We start from the raw sequence: 17,921 nt of genomic DNA on the forward strand, positions 1-17,921 counted from the left end.
ATTCCATCTAAGATTTGAGTTTATATCACAACTTCAAGACTTTTTTTTAAGTTACTTTAAAAGACCTTAAAAAAAAAAACAACTGCAAATGGAATTTGGCCTCAGCATTATCAATAAGGTCAGAAAAAGATCCCTACATCCCTGTGACACCATGTACCCTATTATTTCACCATCTGGAATCACTGGGCCACTTCAGATTCTGAAGGCAGCTGTGCTAATAAATCACTTTATTTACAAATAATGATGCTCAGCTGATTCAATATCAAGCAGATCCAACAGGTTATACTTATGAGTTCAAGATGTAATGGTGTTAAATATTAGGCAGTATAATAAATAATTGTTGATTGATTGATTGTTAGTACCCTCCATTAAAAAGAAAACTTGGGGGAAGGTGAAAAGTTTCAAAGAGAAAAAGTTACAGACAAGGAATTTCTAGGAATTTTCTTAGAGGTTAGAGGGAGGGAAGAGATAGCTCAAAAGTTCTCTTATCTTTAATTTTAACCTATGGAAAGCTCTCATTTGTTTTGGATACCTGGCCGACCCATTACCTGGCTCATTCACACATGAGCCACCACCCCCCCCTTTTAATTTTGCCAGCATGCTAGAGTCACTTGCATTTCAAATCCAAGTAGTGATGACAGCTTTGGGCATTGTGAAATAGAAGGCTTTATGCCAAAAATTTAGCGTCCCATTGAAATGATAAACTACAACAGAAGCCTTTGTGCCCCATTATTTAAAGGTTCCTAAAAGTGTGAGTTAACAAGATGGCCCATTATAGCTGCTCCAGAGTAGCTATGGCCCATCAAATCAATGATCCACAGATTATGAGCATCCCATTCACTTTCAATGCCTTCATCCTACCAAATCAATGGAATCTAGGAGAAAGGGGCAAAACTCAGGCTGGGAGTTATTATCATCCCTTCCCCTGGAAACTTTGAAAAGAGAAAGGAAATCATGCCTTCTGCTGGAGTCTCATTTCTGTTCCTCGTGAACACAAGTGGAGGAAAAAGATTTCTTAGCCAAGTGAGAGCAAGAGGGGATTTTGAAATGAATATTCATTCCCTTTTGATTTGGGAGAGTCACCCTTAAATCCTCACTTTGGCACAATCCTGGAAGATGCCATTTAGAGTCAAATTGGGGTGGGAAAGAAAAGAGAAACCCATAACACACCCCACAAGACAGAGTGGCCTCAACTTAAATTTGCTTAAATACACTGTTCAGTCTGGGTTTAAATTGAGCTTTCAGACCCTTTGTGGGGCCCAGAAATTCACTTCTTTCTCCGTGCCTCTCTTCCTCACCTCCCCACCCCACCCCCAACCCCCCCGGAACTTTGGGCCAAAAGGCCAAAGAAACCGATCGGAAGGAAATCCACCTGGAGTCCGCCTCGGGAGCGCCGCGCGGAGCGGGTAACCCAGGCCAGGACAAGCCACCCGCCCGCCCTCCTTGTTTGCCCCCGCTTTATGGCCCCCTCCCAGGGCCTTACTTCCAAGCGTTCTTTACACTTCCCTAGGGCTCCGGCTCTACCGCCCCTTTCCCCTCGCCACAACTCAAACTGGACGGAGCCGGGAGTGACGGCCGAAGAGAGAGGGAGGGAGGGAGGGAGGGAGGAGGCGAAGGAGGGAAAGGCGGAGGGGTGGGGGCGGCTTTCTCCAGCCGGGAAACTCGCCGCGGATCGAAACCGAAGAGTCATTTGCTCGCGGGAGCCTCGGGAGAGCCGCCAAGGCCGTGTCCGGCTCAGGCGACTTCGCTTCTGGGGCAGCTGGGGAGGGTGCTTCGGCTCACCTTTCCCTTCTCCCTCTTATTTTCCCCCTTCAAAAGATGGCGGGCACAGGGAGGAAAAAAATTCCCTTCCGTGAGCGAGCAAGCGAGCGAGCGATGGACGAGGCTGGCTCTGTGCGACCAGCCGGGGCTCCCTGGCTCCAGCTCCGCCAGCTCCTAGATCTGGAGCGGGGACGCCTGGGGTACACGGCGGGCGGCTGGAGGGCCGTGGGGGTAAGGGGGCAGACCGAGGAGGGGGCAAGAAGGCGCCCGGAGAGGCGGCGGGGGAAGGGGAGGGGGCGACCAAGGAGACGAGCGATCGCGATGCAACCGTCCGCCGGGGCTCCTCCTTGGGCGCCCCGATCTGGAGGAGGAGAGGAGGGAAGGTGGAAAACATACACACACGCACACACACAATATACACACACACAAAGACACAAGCACACACACAGATACACAACCCCAGCCAGCTACTATGTCCGGGCTCCCCAGCTGGCTTTGTTACATTGTTGCAATGCACAAAGGCTGCAGAACCCAGGGAGCTTTTTACTCTTTCCACCAGGCACTGGCCTTTCTGAACAGGCTTCTCCTTCGCCCCCACCTCGCCCCCACCCCAAACCGTCTAACACACACACCCCCACCAGAAAAGACGGATGGGAGATAGCAATGCAACCGCAGCACCAAACGAATATAAGGGTAAGATTAAATAGATTACTTTGCCCCGGCAGCTTCAGCAACGTTTGCCTTATAGTCCCTCCGGTTGCTCTTCTTTTTATCCTCGGCAAGGCAGCATAATAGATGCGCTAGAGCTATGTAGGGCTCATGCGCTACGGCGCATGGCCTGGCGGGAGTCGTAGTTTGGAGCCGGACCCCGCACCGGGGCAGCCAAAGGGAGGCCGAGACCCGTCAGACTACATGTCCCAGCCGAGCCGGCGCCGCCTTTTTCTCTCCTCCGCCCTCCCTCTACCTTCCCCCACCCCGCCCCCCCTCCTTCGAACTAGGGGGGGAATAGGGGAACAGTAGGGGGGTTACCCCCAGGTCAGCGTGCGAGTCGGGCATTTAAACTGGCCCCCGGCTCCTGGCAGTTGGGCAAGGACTGGGGAACATCGGGGTGGGATGCTGGAGGCAACCGTGGCTATGGGCCCCGGGGGAACCCACCAAGAGGATCGCGCCTTGAGAAAATCCCGGCTTCCCTTTGGTGCTCTCCCTTCTCTCGTTCTCCTAAGGTAAAAACGAGACTGGGACCCCTTTCAAAGTGTTAGTGGAAATCTAGAGCCAGGGAGCTCGCTCCCACCCCCATCCCAGCCCACTCCGGTCTCCAGCCCCCAACCCCAAGCCCCTATCTGGTTCCTACAGACATTGCTGGAAGGGGCAAGAGTGAAGAGAGGCGCCCAGCGGCCCATTTTTGTTGAGGGTGAGTGTGAGTGAGTGTATGTGGGTGTGCGTGCGTGCGTGCTTGTGTGTGTGTTGGTCAAGGCGTTTCCATTCCACCCCCAACCCTCTCTCTCTAGGATTCTTAGTCCACAAACTGGAAACTACGTACCCAGAGACTCACATTTTTTTCCCCAAGTCGCGGAGACCACACGCCCCCTGAGCTGTGGGCAGCTGCGGTGAGCTGGCTGGGAAAGTTGGCGTTGTTTGTGAATTTCCTGCCACCACCGTGAGGACTGGGAGGAAGCGCGGGAGGAGAAGAGGGGAGAGGACTGGACGACTGGGGCAGCTAGCGTAAGCTCCTTTTGAAAACATGCCGATTCCCCAGGAAAGGAGCCAGTAACAATTGCCCTGCAGGTGAAGCCGAAATAACCCTTGAACTTAAGCATAAAACATCTGGGTGAATCATTTGGGGATGCACATACCTGTAGAGGCCGCCAGTGTTTATAAACAAACATGTGTTAATTAACGTATTAATTTAGGAGAGGAGACTTTCCATACCGAAGAATCCACCATTCACCCGTAATTCCCACTACCCCTCAAACAAACTGAAATGTATCCAGCTCTAGCCTCCATCCTTGGCAGTGGGGGATGGAGAGTGGAGTTCACGCTAGAGAATGTTTAACTGAGGATGCACTTTATCTGTCTAATGAAGGGGTTGGACTGGATGGTCTCTTAACATCCTTTCCAGCTCTGACAGTGTATGTTCTAACATTCCACATTCCAGATCTGATATTCTGTGTTCCATTTCTCACGTTCTGAAGCCCCTTTCAGTTCTAATAATTTAGAATTCTACATTATCTCTGATTTTAAGAGATAGCCTTAACTAAAATGAATCTTTTCATATTAACTTGTGCTAGTCAGGACTTGGTACACTGGAGGTACACTGGCTTATTTGATCAGGGAGGAGGAAGTTTTGCCCATCTATCTATGCATAAGGAAATACACCCTGCAAAGAGAACTGGAAGCCAGGTGTCCCTGCTCTCCCACCAAGTAACCATGTGACCACTGAACATTCCTGGACCTCATTTTCTTCCTTTAGAGAATGGGAAAGTTAGATTAGACAGTCTCTAAAGGCCCTTCTCTAAAGGCTATAATATTAATCCCTTCTGATCATTGTTAGCCATCCTGTAGCAGTGAGCACTGGTCCTCAAAAGTCCCCTGAAAACGAAAATTCTCTTCTATGACTGCTCCACAAATATATATAAAACTGAATTTTAGAACCTCAGTTTTAGAATTAGATGGGACTTTGGAGACCCATCTAGTCCCAACACCTTCATTTTATGTATAGAGAAACTGAGGCCTAATGAGAGGAAATATCTGTTACACAGATAGTAAGACATCAGAACTCAGATTAGAACCCAGGTCCACTAAATCCATATTCCAAGATGTCCACATTACAATCCCGTCCCTAACTACCTTTGTCTAACTTGACTGCAGCAAAATAATACGGAATTAGTCTGTTGTTAGCAATGTAGCTACTCCACACTTCTGGTCCGTATAAAAAACTTATTCTTTCCTTGAAATCCAGGTACTGCTGCATAGTCAAGCAGTATTTCCCACTGAAGTACCTGCCATATAATTCTCAACACAAGAGACTTTTAAATGAATGTTATCTGAGGATCACTATGGCTTCTAGAGCCCAAAGCCCATTAATAGGCAAGGTGGGCACCTAATAGGGACACAGTGTACAAAAGAGCAAAATAAATTCGACTGTTGCTTGTAGCACACTTTTTTAATAAAAAAAAAAAAAAACCTCTCCCTGACATGTTGGCACTTGGAGGCAAGTCATTTCACTTGTTATAGGGAAAGCTAAGATTGTCACAGCAGCACAAAGAAATATAGTTCTCAGACCTTGCAGAGAACTCCCAAGTCAACTCTGTACAGAAATGAAATCAACTCACAAGAAGAGAGAGCTTTGAAATGAACACGAATCTTCTCTTATAACATGCCTATGCCATTCACTCCATAATTCTGACCATGTTTCTGATGGGTAGCCAGCCCTTAGGGCTAATCTTTCTAGTCTTCATGCCAAAAGGAATCTGGGGGGGGGGAGGGATCAAATCAATAAAATTAATGCAATGGAACTTTTTTTTTGTTCAGGTTATATTTCTTGATTTCTCTTTGAAAAGCCCCAGAAGATAGAGGACTGTCCTAAAGCTGCCCAGCATCATCCACAGATCATTAGGATACACTGGAAAAGTGGAAAGAGCCCAGAAGTTGCCCTCAGTTCTACGTTCAAATTCCAGGCATAATCATTTATTCCTGGAATGAACCTGGGAAGATAGTTGTGATACAGGGTAAATAGCACTGGCTTTGGAGTGAGGGGTTTACTGGGTTCACTACTATATAATACTATATAATTACTAACATCCCTGGGCCTTTGTTTTTCTTCATTTATAGAATGTGGTATCAGACTAGAAGGCCTCTGAGGTCCCTTACATTGCTACATCTATGATCCTCTGAAGATGACTCCATTTTTCTGAGTCTGTTTCTGTGTATGAAGGAATTGGGCTAAATGATCTTTCAGGGTCTTTCCAGCTCATATAGATAACATTCTGTCATTTATGCAACATACCACTGCTTTTCATCTACTTAGGTCCTAAGATCCTTGAAGGCAAAATCAGTACACTTTTGTTTCCTTCCCTATCCCCCAATATAGTGCTCTACACATAGTAACCACTCTGCAAATGCTTATTGTTTCCCAGGCATGGCCAACTCTGTTTCCCTATTTCTTGGCAGAGTGGTTTGCATTTCCTTCTCCCGCTCATTTTACAGATGAAGAAACTGAGGCAAATGGTGAAATGATTTGCCCAGGGTCACACAGCTGTGTCTGAAACCAGATCTGAACTCAGGAAGATAAGTCTTTCTGACTCCAAACCACTTCTATCCACTGTGACACCTAGTTGCTCAATGTTTATTAAAATCAACCTAACTGATGTACTGAATTCAAGCTGGTTGTCATGGCCATCTAAACTTTCTAACCATTACCACCCAACTTGCCTTAATTACCATCTTTTTTTTTTCCTTATCTCTCCATACTTATTCTGCTTCTACACAAAACTATTGTTGTACCCTACTTCCATGCCTCAATCTAGAATTTAGATGATCTCTATTACGCTGGGTTCAATCCTTATTTCCAAAACAGAGTTTAAGATTCACCTCCATGAAACCTTCCTTGTCTAACTCTACCTGACTCTAATTACCCCCAATCATTCCTCTGCATTTCTCTCTATATTAGTTAACCTGAGAAAACTTGAGAAATAAAGATTTGTCCAAATTAATTCAGAGAGGAGGAGAAGAAGAACAGGGAGGAAAAAGAAAGAAGGTAAGGAACGACAAAATAAATGCACATGATATTTTAATAATTTCTCTTTTGCTGAATGTTCCTTACTCAAAGTACAAGTGGCCCACAGTGTTCTTGGAGCTTGGATGGTTTTAAAAGATAAAGATATCTGATCCTTTTTTCCCCCCATGCTTTTATGAAGAAACTATTTCCTATTTTTCCTTCTTAAACTTTAGCCCCTGTCTTCCTTTTTCTCCTCACCAGAAATTAGAGCCTGGAGAGTTTATTACTTAAACATTCCTTTAGATTCTGAATCACAAAGGGAGAAAGAAAGAAAGAACCAGAAATCCCCTGTTTCCAAAGCACATAGCTCTACTCATCTCATTCCTAAGTAATCAGCTCTCTCTACTCTGTTACCCACAAGCCTGGACTTCCTGAAACTGATCAGCTCCATAAAGCAGAGGGCAGCTTTATTCCACCTTAGCAGGAAGTCACTTCTGAAAAGTGAAAGCACAAAGTAGTCTATGTATGATGGAATCGTGGATTTTACAAAGGTATTCTCCATCCAATAATTCTTCAGAAATCGGAGGCACTACTTTGGATTTTTCAATGATCTCAACATGAGCTAGGAGTGAATTTCATCTATCAATCAAAAAGGATACCTCCCCCTCTATACTCTCCCCCCCCCCAGCTAACTAATAGTATTAATAAAGTGCTAAGGGACATATTTAGCCCAATTAAGTGACTGATTTATTGAAATACTTTTAGTTAGAAGCACATATATAACTTAATGTGTGCTGAATGTTGTAACTTGGTTTCTATATATTTACATAATTTATTTATTTAGTAAACTAAGGTCCAAGGAAAATGGTAAGGTAAACCATATGAAGCTGGGGTATTATCTTTTGGGGAAGGGCAGGCCACTCCCTTCTTAGAAGGATTAGAAGGAGCCACAGGTAGGGATGAGCCATAAGTCAGTGGAACCCATGTCCCTGAGAGTCATGGAAGGAGACTTAAAGAAAAACCCACAAGCAAATGGGTGTGTCAATTCTGTGTGAGTATTAGTGCCAACAAGTAGTCATGTAGGGCGTCAAGCAAAGCCTTAGATGACCATTTGTCAGGAACATTGTATAGGTCTTTCTTTTTCAGGTATGGGGTTGGAGTAGATGTCTCCTGTATTCTTTTCCAACTCAGAAATTCTAGAATTCTGTGCCCCTCCACTAGAGGAATACAGAAAGAGTTCTTTAAGACATACCAACCTTGGAGTTGTGAACTGATCCAGCCATTCTGGAGGGCAATTTGGAACTATGCCCAAAGGGCGACAAAAGAATATCTACCCTTTGATCCAGCCATAGCACTGCTGGGTCTGTACCCCAAAGAGATAATGGAGAAAAAGACTTGTACAAAAATATTCATAGCTGTGCTCTTTGTGGTGGCCAAAAACTGGAAAACGAGGGGATGCCCATCAATTGGGGAATGGCTGAGCAAATTGTGGTATATGTTGGTGATGGAATACTATTGTGCTAAAAGGAATAATAAAGTGGAGGAGTTCCATGGAGAATGGAACAACCTCCAGGAAGTGATGCAGAGCGAAAGGAGCAGAACCAGGAGAACATTGTACACAGAGACTAACACACTGTGGTATAATCGAACGTAATGGACTTCTCCATTAGTGGCGGTGTAATGTCCCTGAACAATCTGCAGGGATCCAGGAGAAAAAAACACTATTCATAAGCAAAGGATAAACTATGGGAGTGGAAACACCAAGGAAAAGCAACTGCCTGAATACAGAGGTTGAGGGGACATGACAGAGGAGAGACTCTAAATGAACACTCTAATGCAAATATTATCAACAAAGCAATGGGTTCAAATCAAGAAAACATGTAATGCCCAGTGGATTTATGCGTCGGCTATGGGGAGTGGGGGGGAGGAAAAGAAAATGATCTATGTCTTTAACGAATAATGCTTGGAAATGATCAAATAAAATATATTAAAAAAAAAAAAGACATACCAACCTAACCCATGCCTATCAAGTTGGTAAAGTTGACAAAAGGGGATAATGATCAATGTTGGAGAGGCTGAAAACAGGCACATTAATGCACCATTGAGGGGGCTGTGAATTAGTCCAGCCATTCCGGAAAACAATTTGAAACTAAGGTCAAAAGTTACTAAACTTTATATACTCGTTTACCTATTAGTCCTCTACCCTAAGAGATCAAAGAATGAAGGAAAGGACCCATGTGTACAAAAATATTTATAACAGCTCTTTTTGTAGCCAGAAAGAAAGAATTGGAAACTAGAGGAATACCTATCCATCAATAAGTTATGGTACATGAATACTATTGTCATAGAAAATTAGGAAAAGTACAGTTTCAGAGAAACTTGAGAAGACACATAGGAAGAGATGTAGAACCAGGAAAGCAATTTATATAACAACTTGTATTGAAAGATTTATGAACTCTAATCAATGCAATAACTGACCATCATTCCAAAAAGACTGACAGAGTATGCTACCTACCTCCTGAGGTGGACATTGTGATAAAAGGATTTTTTTCTCCTTTTTTTTTTCCATTAGAGGGAGAAAGTAGGAAGGGAAAAAAATAAATGTTTGTTCACTTTTAAAATAAAATAATTTTTAAAAATAACACCACTCTATGTGGCAAAATTGGGACATTAATGCATTGTTGGTGGAGTTGTGAATTGATCCAACCATTCTGGAGGGCAGTTTGGAACTATACCCAAAGGGTGCTAAAGGACTGTCTGCCCTTTGATCCAGCCATACCACTGCTGGGTTTATACCTCAAAGAGATAATGAGGAAAAAGACTATTAAAAGAACATTCATAGGGAGGAGGGGGAGGAGGAAAAGAAAATGATCTGTTTCCAATGAATAATGTATTAAAATGACCAAATAAAATAATGTTTTTAAAAAAGAATATTCATAGCTGCACTCTTTGTGGTGGCAAAAAAAATTGGAAAATCAGGGGATACCCTTCAATTGGGGAATGGCTGAAGAAATTGTGGTATATGTTGGTGATGGAATACTATTGTGCTCAAAGGAATAATAAAGTGGAGGAATTCCATGTGTATTGGAACAACCTCCAGGAACTGATGCAGAGTGAGAGGAGCAGAACCAGGAGAACATTGTATAGAGAGACGGATACACTATAGTACAATCAAATGTAATGGACTTCTCTATTAGCAGCAATGCGATAATCCAGAACTATTTGGAGGGACATATGAGAAAGAACACTATCCACATCCAGAGGAAGAACTGTGGGAAAAGAAACACAGTAGAAAAACAACTGCTTGATCACATTGGTTGATGGGGCTATGACTGGGGATGTAGACCCTAAACAATCACTCTAGTGCAAATATTAATAATATGGAAATGGGTCTTGATCAATGACACATGTTAAACCCAGTGGAATTGTGCATCAAATATGGGAAGGGGCCAGGGGAGGGGAGGGAAAAATACGAGTCTTGTAACCATGGGAAAACTATTCTAAATCATCTAATTAAATAAAAAATTTAAAAATAAATAACACCACTCTATTCTCTGTGATATTTTGTTGAGTATGATCAGAGAAATAGTTGGGAGTGATGCCTGGAGGACAGTGTAGAAACCAGTATCCAAGCTGCCACAGAGGAAAGTATAGGAGAGAGGAAAGTATAGGAGAGACCAGCAGGAAATGCCAGTGGAGAGTGGCACAAAAGATCTGCCATATGAAGGACTGTAATTGACCCTGAAGAAAAATACCATCCTTGGATCTTTTGAAACCTGGAAGATAAGGAAAAGGGTCCTAAAAGTTATTTGTGTATTTTTTTCATTTCTTGCCTTTCAGACAGCAGGACCGCATGCTTCCATTTGGGAAACTAGTATAAGTTTTCTGGACTGTCTAGTGAAAAGATATCCCCAGGTGGATATCTCTCAAGTAGAGGCTATAGTCAAGTAAACTGGGAAATCTTTCCTCTGCAACAACATAATTTAGGTTTTTCTTGCAATGGGTAGCCCCTAGGCAAGGAACTAATAACTATTATATTAATTAATTAATTAATATATTAATTAAAAACTTCTGTTTTCTAGAAGGTCCATCAGGATTCTTATTAATGAGTACTTTATCATTTGTTAGTGTTTACTTTGAACCTACTTGGATTCATAATTTGTTGTGACTAGAAAAACATCTTAGTGATCATCTGAAGATAATGAATTTCCTCATTTTACACATGAAGAAATGAACCCCAGATTGGTGGACTGACTTGCCCAAGGTCACCCAGTGACAGAGCTCTAATGTGAAAACTTCCTAACAACGAGTTGTCCAAAAATGGAATAGTGTTGGCACAATAGGTAGTGGATTCTTCATCCCTAATTTCATATGAAAGTTAGATGATCACATGTTATGGATGGTGAAGCAGATATTCTTGCCCAATGATGGAATTGATTAGATGAACCCTATGGGCCTTCCTGATGATGAGATTCTCTGAATGATATATACAATTTGAATAAATTTGGGTCAATCAATATGTACAAAGGGAGCCAAGTGGAATTAATCTTGAAAGTAATAAAATGATTTCTTTTAATCCTCTTGGTCATATATTGCTCATTTAAAATCTACTTTGTCCACATTAAGGTTTGACTATCGTATTAAAAGGAATGTTTATAAGCTATAGCATTCAAGTAATATTGTTAGCACACTATTTAGAATTTCATTTGAAAAAAAATTTTTTTCTCATGTAGCCATACAAAAGTCACCTTTGCAATTTAAGTGGTAATTGAATGACTGACAAATGACTGAATGAATATTGGAAACTCTTGGTGAGCACGTATTTTTATCATTTTGCAGATGGGAAACATGACTGACCAAAGATAAGTTAATCAGCTGACTAATAAGCAAGGATTCTAGTAATTCCAAAAACCAACCCTTAGCTTAAATTGTTGTATTTAATTATGTTGGATCAGAAGTATGACCAGGAATTATTCCATCTGGTACAGAAAGAGTTTGAGGTAGAGAGAGATACCTGGTAGAATTACAAAGGACAAAAAAGGGCGAAGGGGATCCAGAGAGGAAAGAGAGTCTAACCAAGTATCAGGAGATGGAGCAGCCTACCTATCTCCTCAAAAGTCTGACCTGTGTCCTCACAGGACCTGGAGCAAAAGGAGGGCCATGGGGGATGAGTGATATGGCAATATTACTAGGCTCATGCCATCTGGCACAGTTCAGAAGATAACCATGAGGCACTCTCCAGACCACTGCAAAGGGTAAATAGTCTATTCTCAGGCCAGGACACACTTCCTCCAGATGTCTGAACTTAGGGGAAAAGCCCTAGTGGCTCTGTCCTAGTTGTTACTATGTGTGGAATCCATGCTCAGATTAGGTAACATTTAAAAGATGGTTTTAAATATAAAAAGGCTAAATCTGTCACAGTGAATTCTGATGCTCTTTTGTTCCACATTACTCATGGTACTACTCCTGAATTTTTACCTTTAAATAAACTTGTTTAGGAATATATTGAGCAGCCTTATACATTTATACCATTTTCTACTATGTTCAGAACATCCTCACTTACGATACCAGGCAAGCATGGTATAATGGAATAAACTCCGTGTCAGAAAATTCGAATTTAAATTCTGGTTCCTCCAAATCCTAGCTGGGTGACCTCACTTACCTTCTCAGGCTTTTCATGAGTAAAAATGACTGGGTTAGATTCCCATAGATCCATTCCAATTCTGACATTCTATAATTCTAAAATAACTTTTCATATTCTTTGGTTAGATTAGAATTTTGTTGCAGTACATATATAAACTGTGTCAAACTGCTTTATCATCTCAGGAAGTGGGGTGGGAAGGAGAAAAGGGAGAGAATTTGTAACTCAATTTTTTAAAAAAACAATGTTAAAAATTATTTTTTACAAGGGTAGCTAGGTAGTACAGTGGATAGAGCACCAGGTCTGGAGTCAGGAGAAATATGGATTCAAATATGACATTAGACACTTCCTGGATGTGTGATCCTGGGCAAATCATTTAACTCTAATTGCCTCTTTAGCCACTCTTCTTAAAATTGATACTGAGACAGAAGGTAAAGTTGTTGCTGGGTTTTTTTTTTTAATGTTAAAAACTGTTTTTACATGCAGTTGGGAAAAAAGAAAGGATTTTTAAAAGATTTTTGTTGTATTGAACATTATTTGAAGTAGGGGAATCATTGGGTAGGACTAGTACTTCTCTATTATGTAATGATTTTCCTCTTAATGGAGTTTGGCTTGGAATTAAAAAGTGTGTGGGCATGTTGGGTATAGTGGCAAGCAAAATGCTCCTTTTCCTAATTGGCATAATGAGAAGGAATCAATGCAAATGAGTTTTTGCAAATCAAATCACATTTTAAATGCCCTAAGGGAACTCAATAAGGAGAGGAAATCTGTAGTGAATTTTTTGTAATGGGAATAGCTGTGTGACCTTAGGGTAGTCATTCATCTTTTCTGTCCCTTACTTTAGTCATCTATAAAATGAAGGAGTTTGTAGATGATTTCTGAGGTCCCTTTTTAGTTCTGACCTTTTCGCTTCTATTACTAATCACCCTGGGAGATTCTGTGTATTCCAAATTTTCCTTTAGCCTCTGATTATAGGAGAGGCAGCATGGGAAAGCAGAGAGCTGGGTTCAGAGGCAGGAAGTCCCAAGCTCAAGTCCCACCTCGCACACTTATAAGTTGTATAAACTCTATGCAAGTCACTTCTGTGCTCTTAGCAACTCTCCAAGACTACTTAAATTACACAGAAGGTGCTGACCTGCATTGGAAGAGGGTCCAGTCTCTAATCTTATTATGTATATTTCCCAATGGCTCCAAGGGCATTGGAAGTTTCAAGAAAACCCAACGATTAACCTACAGAACTCATAACCCACTTTATTCCAAGAAGGGATCTCCTTGCTGAAAAGAGATGATGTGGATTGCTGAAGCTTTATTCCACATTTGGCTCTATTCTACAGTGACTCAAGGGACAAAGGCAATGAAGTGGAAGCAAGTACTAGGGTGGGGGAGACAACATCTGCCCACTGCCTCTTTTTTCTGCCCTCCTGGATGTAAATCAGGTGGAAATAACCTATGCGTTGTAGGAGTCTTGGTAGCCATTTATTTTCCTGGAAATTATTGCCTGGGGCCCCAGAGTTTCTCACTCGGCTACAGCCCCCTGTAATTTCAATTAGAGAAAAGGGCGATTCTCCATGTTGCCTTAAATCATTACAAAGTGTTGGTATACCAGCTGACAAAAAGAAATGAGGGGAATAGATCATGTACAAATGCACAGTGAACATTTAGCTCATAGTTTATAAGTTTGCTCTCAATAAGCCCCTCATTTTCCAACCTTGATATTTTTATCCTGAGCTTTGGGGGGACACACACATACACATATATAGGTTTACATAGTTTTCTTCATATATAGGCATATATAAAAACAGTGCATTTACAATGTATATTTTTAATTGTTTCTTAATGTGCATGTTCATGCCACTTCTAGAATGGAAAAAATCAGGGCAGAGGGGCAGTGATTAATTGTAGAATTGTATAATTTTTAGACCTGGAGTACGTTAGAAATCTTGTAAATCTCCTTTCCTGTGCAGGAATACTTCTACAGCCTACCTGACAGGTAGCAATCCAGACACTGCTGGAACATTTCCAGTAAGTATAGGAAGAATACTCCTGAGGCAGCCCATTTCATTATTGGACAGCTCTCACTGGCAGGAATTTCTTCTTTATATTGAGCTAGAATCTGCCTCTCTGCAAATTCCATCCCACTAGTCCTAGTGATTCCCTCTTGATCCAAGTCAAAGGTCTGCCCCCTTTTCAGAAGGGACTCATGTTTTTTCAACCAAATCTTGTTACCTGAACAGCTTACATTGTTCTACCTTCCCACATTGTTTAGAGTGAGAATAGCTTTCCCTCACATGTCTAAAGGTTGCTACCCTTCCCACCCTTCAAAGCCTAGCTTCAATGCCACTTCTTTTGTGAAAAGACTGACCTCCTCCTCCTCCTCCTCCTTCTTCTTCCTCTTCTTTCTTCCTCTTCTTCCTCTTCCTCCTCTTCCTCTTCTTCTTCTTTCCCTTTTTTTCCTACTAGACTATAAGTCCCTTGAGGGCAGGAACCACATCTTATTTTACATTATATACATTGAACAAATATAATACAAATTTGTCTAATTAATAAATTCTTCATCTGACAGCCCCTCCAATAGCCACTTTGTGTTCTCTTTTCCCCTTCACCCAATGATTCTCTTCTCCAAGCAAAATTTCCCCAGTAGGATACCTGTTTCTCCTCTCAAATATCTCACTATGCTTTAGCTTGTCCCTTTGTGAGTTCACATTGCTTATGTTATTCCCCTATTATAATATCTATGTTAAGGTTTCCGGACTCCTTTGAGCTTCCATATCACCAAAGCCTTTTTTTTTTCTAACTCTTGCCTTAGAGCAGAAGAGTTTTAAGGGCTAGGCAACTAGGATTAAGTGACTTGCCTAGGGTCACACAGATAGGAAGTGTGTGAAGCCAGATTGGAACTTAAATCCTCCCAACTGGAGACTCTATCCATTGTACTACCTAGATGCCCCATTAAGGGGCAATTTCAATGGCAGCTCCCTCATCAGCATTCCACTGGAGACATGAAAACATTTTTTCCTTTTTGGCATTTTCCCAGGATACTTGGGTTGATATAGAGTACTCAGTGGTCTTTAAGTGAGAGAAAGCATCTAAATTTACATTTTTTTAGCCTTTTTTCCTCTCACACAACATAGAGTCAGAGAGAGGATCTTCAAATCCAATAATCATAAATGTAGTACCAGAGAGGATCTCAGAGCCCACTGACTTCAACCCCTCATTTTCTTTTCTTTTTTTTAAACCCTTATCTTCTGTCTTAGAATTAATACTAAATATCAGTTCTAAGACAGTCAAGCCATAAAGGTTTGACAATAGAGGTTAAGTGACTTGCCCAGGGTCACATAACTAGTGTAAAAGGGAATTCTTTGTTTTCTTTGAGTTTACACTTATGAAAGGGAATCCTTTATTCCTTTTGTCTATTTTGAGTTAACACTTTGGTTAACAATAACTTAAGAACCCCTACTTAGTACCTCACCAGATTGTGAAGACAGGATTATCTATTCTTTGTCTACTTTTGAATTGAATCAACAAAAGCTTCCCCCACTTAGCACTAGGTGGAGGAGCTCTTCACCCTTTCAACTCAATAAGCCAGGAAATGAGAATTCACACATTAGTCAACCAGGAATCTGTAAACTCTTGATAAGTATTCACCTTTCCAGAAGGTAAGAAGTAGTTCCCACAAACACTGCCCCTTGGGCAGTTCTGAGCAATTTGGAAGCTATGATTGGCCCTTGTGAAAAGGGGAAGGGACAAGAAGCCACTATAAAAGGCCCTGAATTTCTGGGGCTAAAAAATTTGACTCTAAGAAGGAAGTCAGGGTTAAGATGGCGGCTTAGAGAAAGCTAAAGCTCAGATCTCCGGAAAACCCTTCCCGACCGAAACGATAAGCTCCTAAGGCGCCGAAATTCAAAACGATCAACAGCACAGACCCTGGGAACCCTCCTCCTGGACCTGGACCCGGTTCAAAAGGTACGGCTCCCCTCAAAAGCCAGAACCCGAGATCACTCGGACCTCAGGGGTAGGAGCGCAGAGTCCAAGGCTCCCGGAAGCCGTGTGGGGCTCAGAGAGCAGAACCCTCAGGGCCTTCTACCCGAGTCCCAGTGAAAGTTACTGCCTGGGGCCTCCGCTGCAGAGAGCTGGTCTAAACAACAGCAACCCTCAGGGCGGGCAAGACAGCCTCACGGGCTGGATCCTGCTATCCAAGTCTCAGTGAAAGTCCTTGCCCTCGAGCTTGGGGAAGCTGCAGCCCATCCCCCCCGCAGGCCGAGGAAACAGCCTCACGGCCAGCTATTCTGAAGGCAAATTCCAGAAAGCGAGCCGGGGGAGAGTGTGGCCTCGTGGTCCGACCCTTCCATTCCAGTTCCAGTGAGGCATATTCAGTTTAACCCAGGGAAAGCTCATAGAACCATCTGCCCAGGACTAAAGCCTCTGATCACCAGACAGAGATAAGAAAAGCTAATCCTCCACATTCAGAGATGGCAAACTCCACAGAAGCACAGAAGCCCCAAAATACCAAGAAAAATAAGAAGAAAGGGGCGACTTTGGACACATTCTATGGAGCCAAAATACAAAATACAGAGCAGATAGAAGAAGATATACAAGAAAATTCTCCAAAATCTTCCAAAAGAAATAGAAACTCTCCACAAACCCATGAAGAATTTGAATCAGAAATGACCAAAAAGATGGAAGCCCTCTGGGAGGAAAAGTGGGAAATAATGCAAAAGAAATTCATGCATCTACAAAACCAGTTTGACCAAACTGTAAAAGAAAACCAGGCTTTAAAGCAAGAACTAATAAAGCAAAGCCAAAACACCAAGAAATTAGAAGAGAACATAAAATATCTCACCGACAAGGTGATAGATCTGGAAAATAGAGGGAGAAGAGAAAATTTAAGAATAATTGGACTCCCAGAAAAGCCAGAAATAAACACCAAACTGGACATGGTGATACAAGATATAATCAAAGAAAATTGCCCAGAGATTCTAGAACAAGGGGGCAATACAGCCACTGACAGAGCTCACAGAACACCTTCTACACTAAACCCCCAAAAGACAACTCCCAGGAATGTAATTGCCAAATTCCAAAGCTATCAAACAAAAGAAAAAATCCTACAGGAAGCCAGAAAAAGACAATTTAGATATAAAGGAATACCAATCAGGGTCACACAAGACCTTGCAAGTTCTACTCTGAATGATCGTAAGGCATGGAACATGATCTTCAGAAAGGCAAGAGAGCTGGGTCTCCAACCAAGAATCAGCTACCCAGCAAAACTGACTATATACTTCCAAGGGAAAGTATGGGCATTCAACAAAATAGAAGACTTCCAACTTTTTGCAAAGAAAAGACCAGAGCTCTGTGGAAAGTTTGATACCGAAAATCAAAGAGCAAGGAATACCTGAAAAGGTAAATATTAAGGAAAGGGGAAAAATGTTATCTTCTTCTTTTACTCAAACTCTCTTCTATAAGGACTACATTTATATCAATCTATGTATACTAACATATGGGGAAAATGTAATGTATAAATAGGGGGTAAAGAAAGACCAAATAGAATAATGGTTCTCACACAAAGATTCACATGGGAAGGGGAGGGGAAGAAAACTCCTATAAGAAGGAGAGGAAGAGGGGGGGGGGGGGTTTACTTAAACCTCAATCTCAGGGAAAGCAACTCTGAGAGGGAAAAACATCCAGATCCATTGGGATCTTGAATTCTATCTTACCCAACAAGGGTAAGGAGAAGGGAAAACCAAGGGGGGGAAGGGGAGAGGGAGAACAAAAAGGGAGGGAAAGAGAGGGGGGAGGGAGAGGGAAGAA

At 42.2% G+C, this 17,921-nt stretch overlaps 1 protein-coding gene and 1 long non-coding RNA gene across 13 annotated transcripts in view; one reads left to right on the plus strand and one right to left on the minus strand.

The window, feature by feature from the left end:
* Positions 1–3,445, minus strand: part of BRD3 (bromodomain containing 3) — a 56,410-nt gene extending 52,965 nt beyond the window's left edge. For 6 of the 11 annotated variants that reach the window (XM_007475253.3, XM_016426697.2, XM_016426696.2 and 3 more), the window contains exon 1: positions 2,474–2,643. The gene's annotated coding sequence lies outside the window, so the exon portion shown is untranslated. Of the gene's footprint in view, positions 1–2,473; positions 2,646–3,313 lie in introns of those variants that run through there. The other 5 variants (XM_056812670.1, XM_016426695.2, XM_056812672.1 and 2 more) reach the window with 3 other exon arrangements.
* Positions 2,725–10,197, plus strand: LOC130456469 (uncharacterized). Of its 2 annotated transcripts, none has more exons than XR_008915357.1 (4): positions 2,725–2,984; positions 5,293–5,489; positions 6,431–6,517; positions 7,625–10,197. It is a non-coding gene; the product is annotated as an uncharacterized LOC130456469 (long non-coding RNA). The 2 variants fall into 2 exon arrangements; XR_008915358.1 differs by lacking the exon at positions 2,725–2,984 and adding an exon at positions 3,429–3,546.
* Positions 10,198–17,921: the final 7,724 nt, after the last annotated feature.

Source organism: Monodelphis domestica, chromosome 1 (genome assembly GCF_027887165.1).
Source record: "Monodelphis domestica isolate mMonDom1 chromosome 1, mMonDom1.pri, whole genome shotgun sequence".
Taxonomy (NCBI): domain Eukaryota; kingdom Metazoa; phylum Chordata; class Mammalia; order Didelphimorphia; family Didelphidae; genus Monodelphis; species Monodelphis domestica.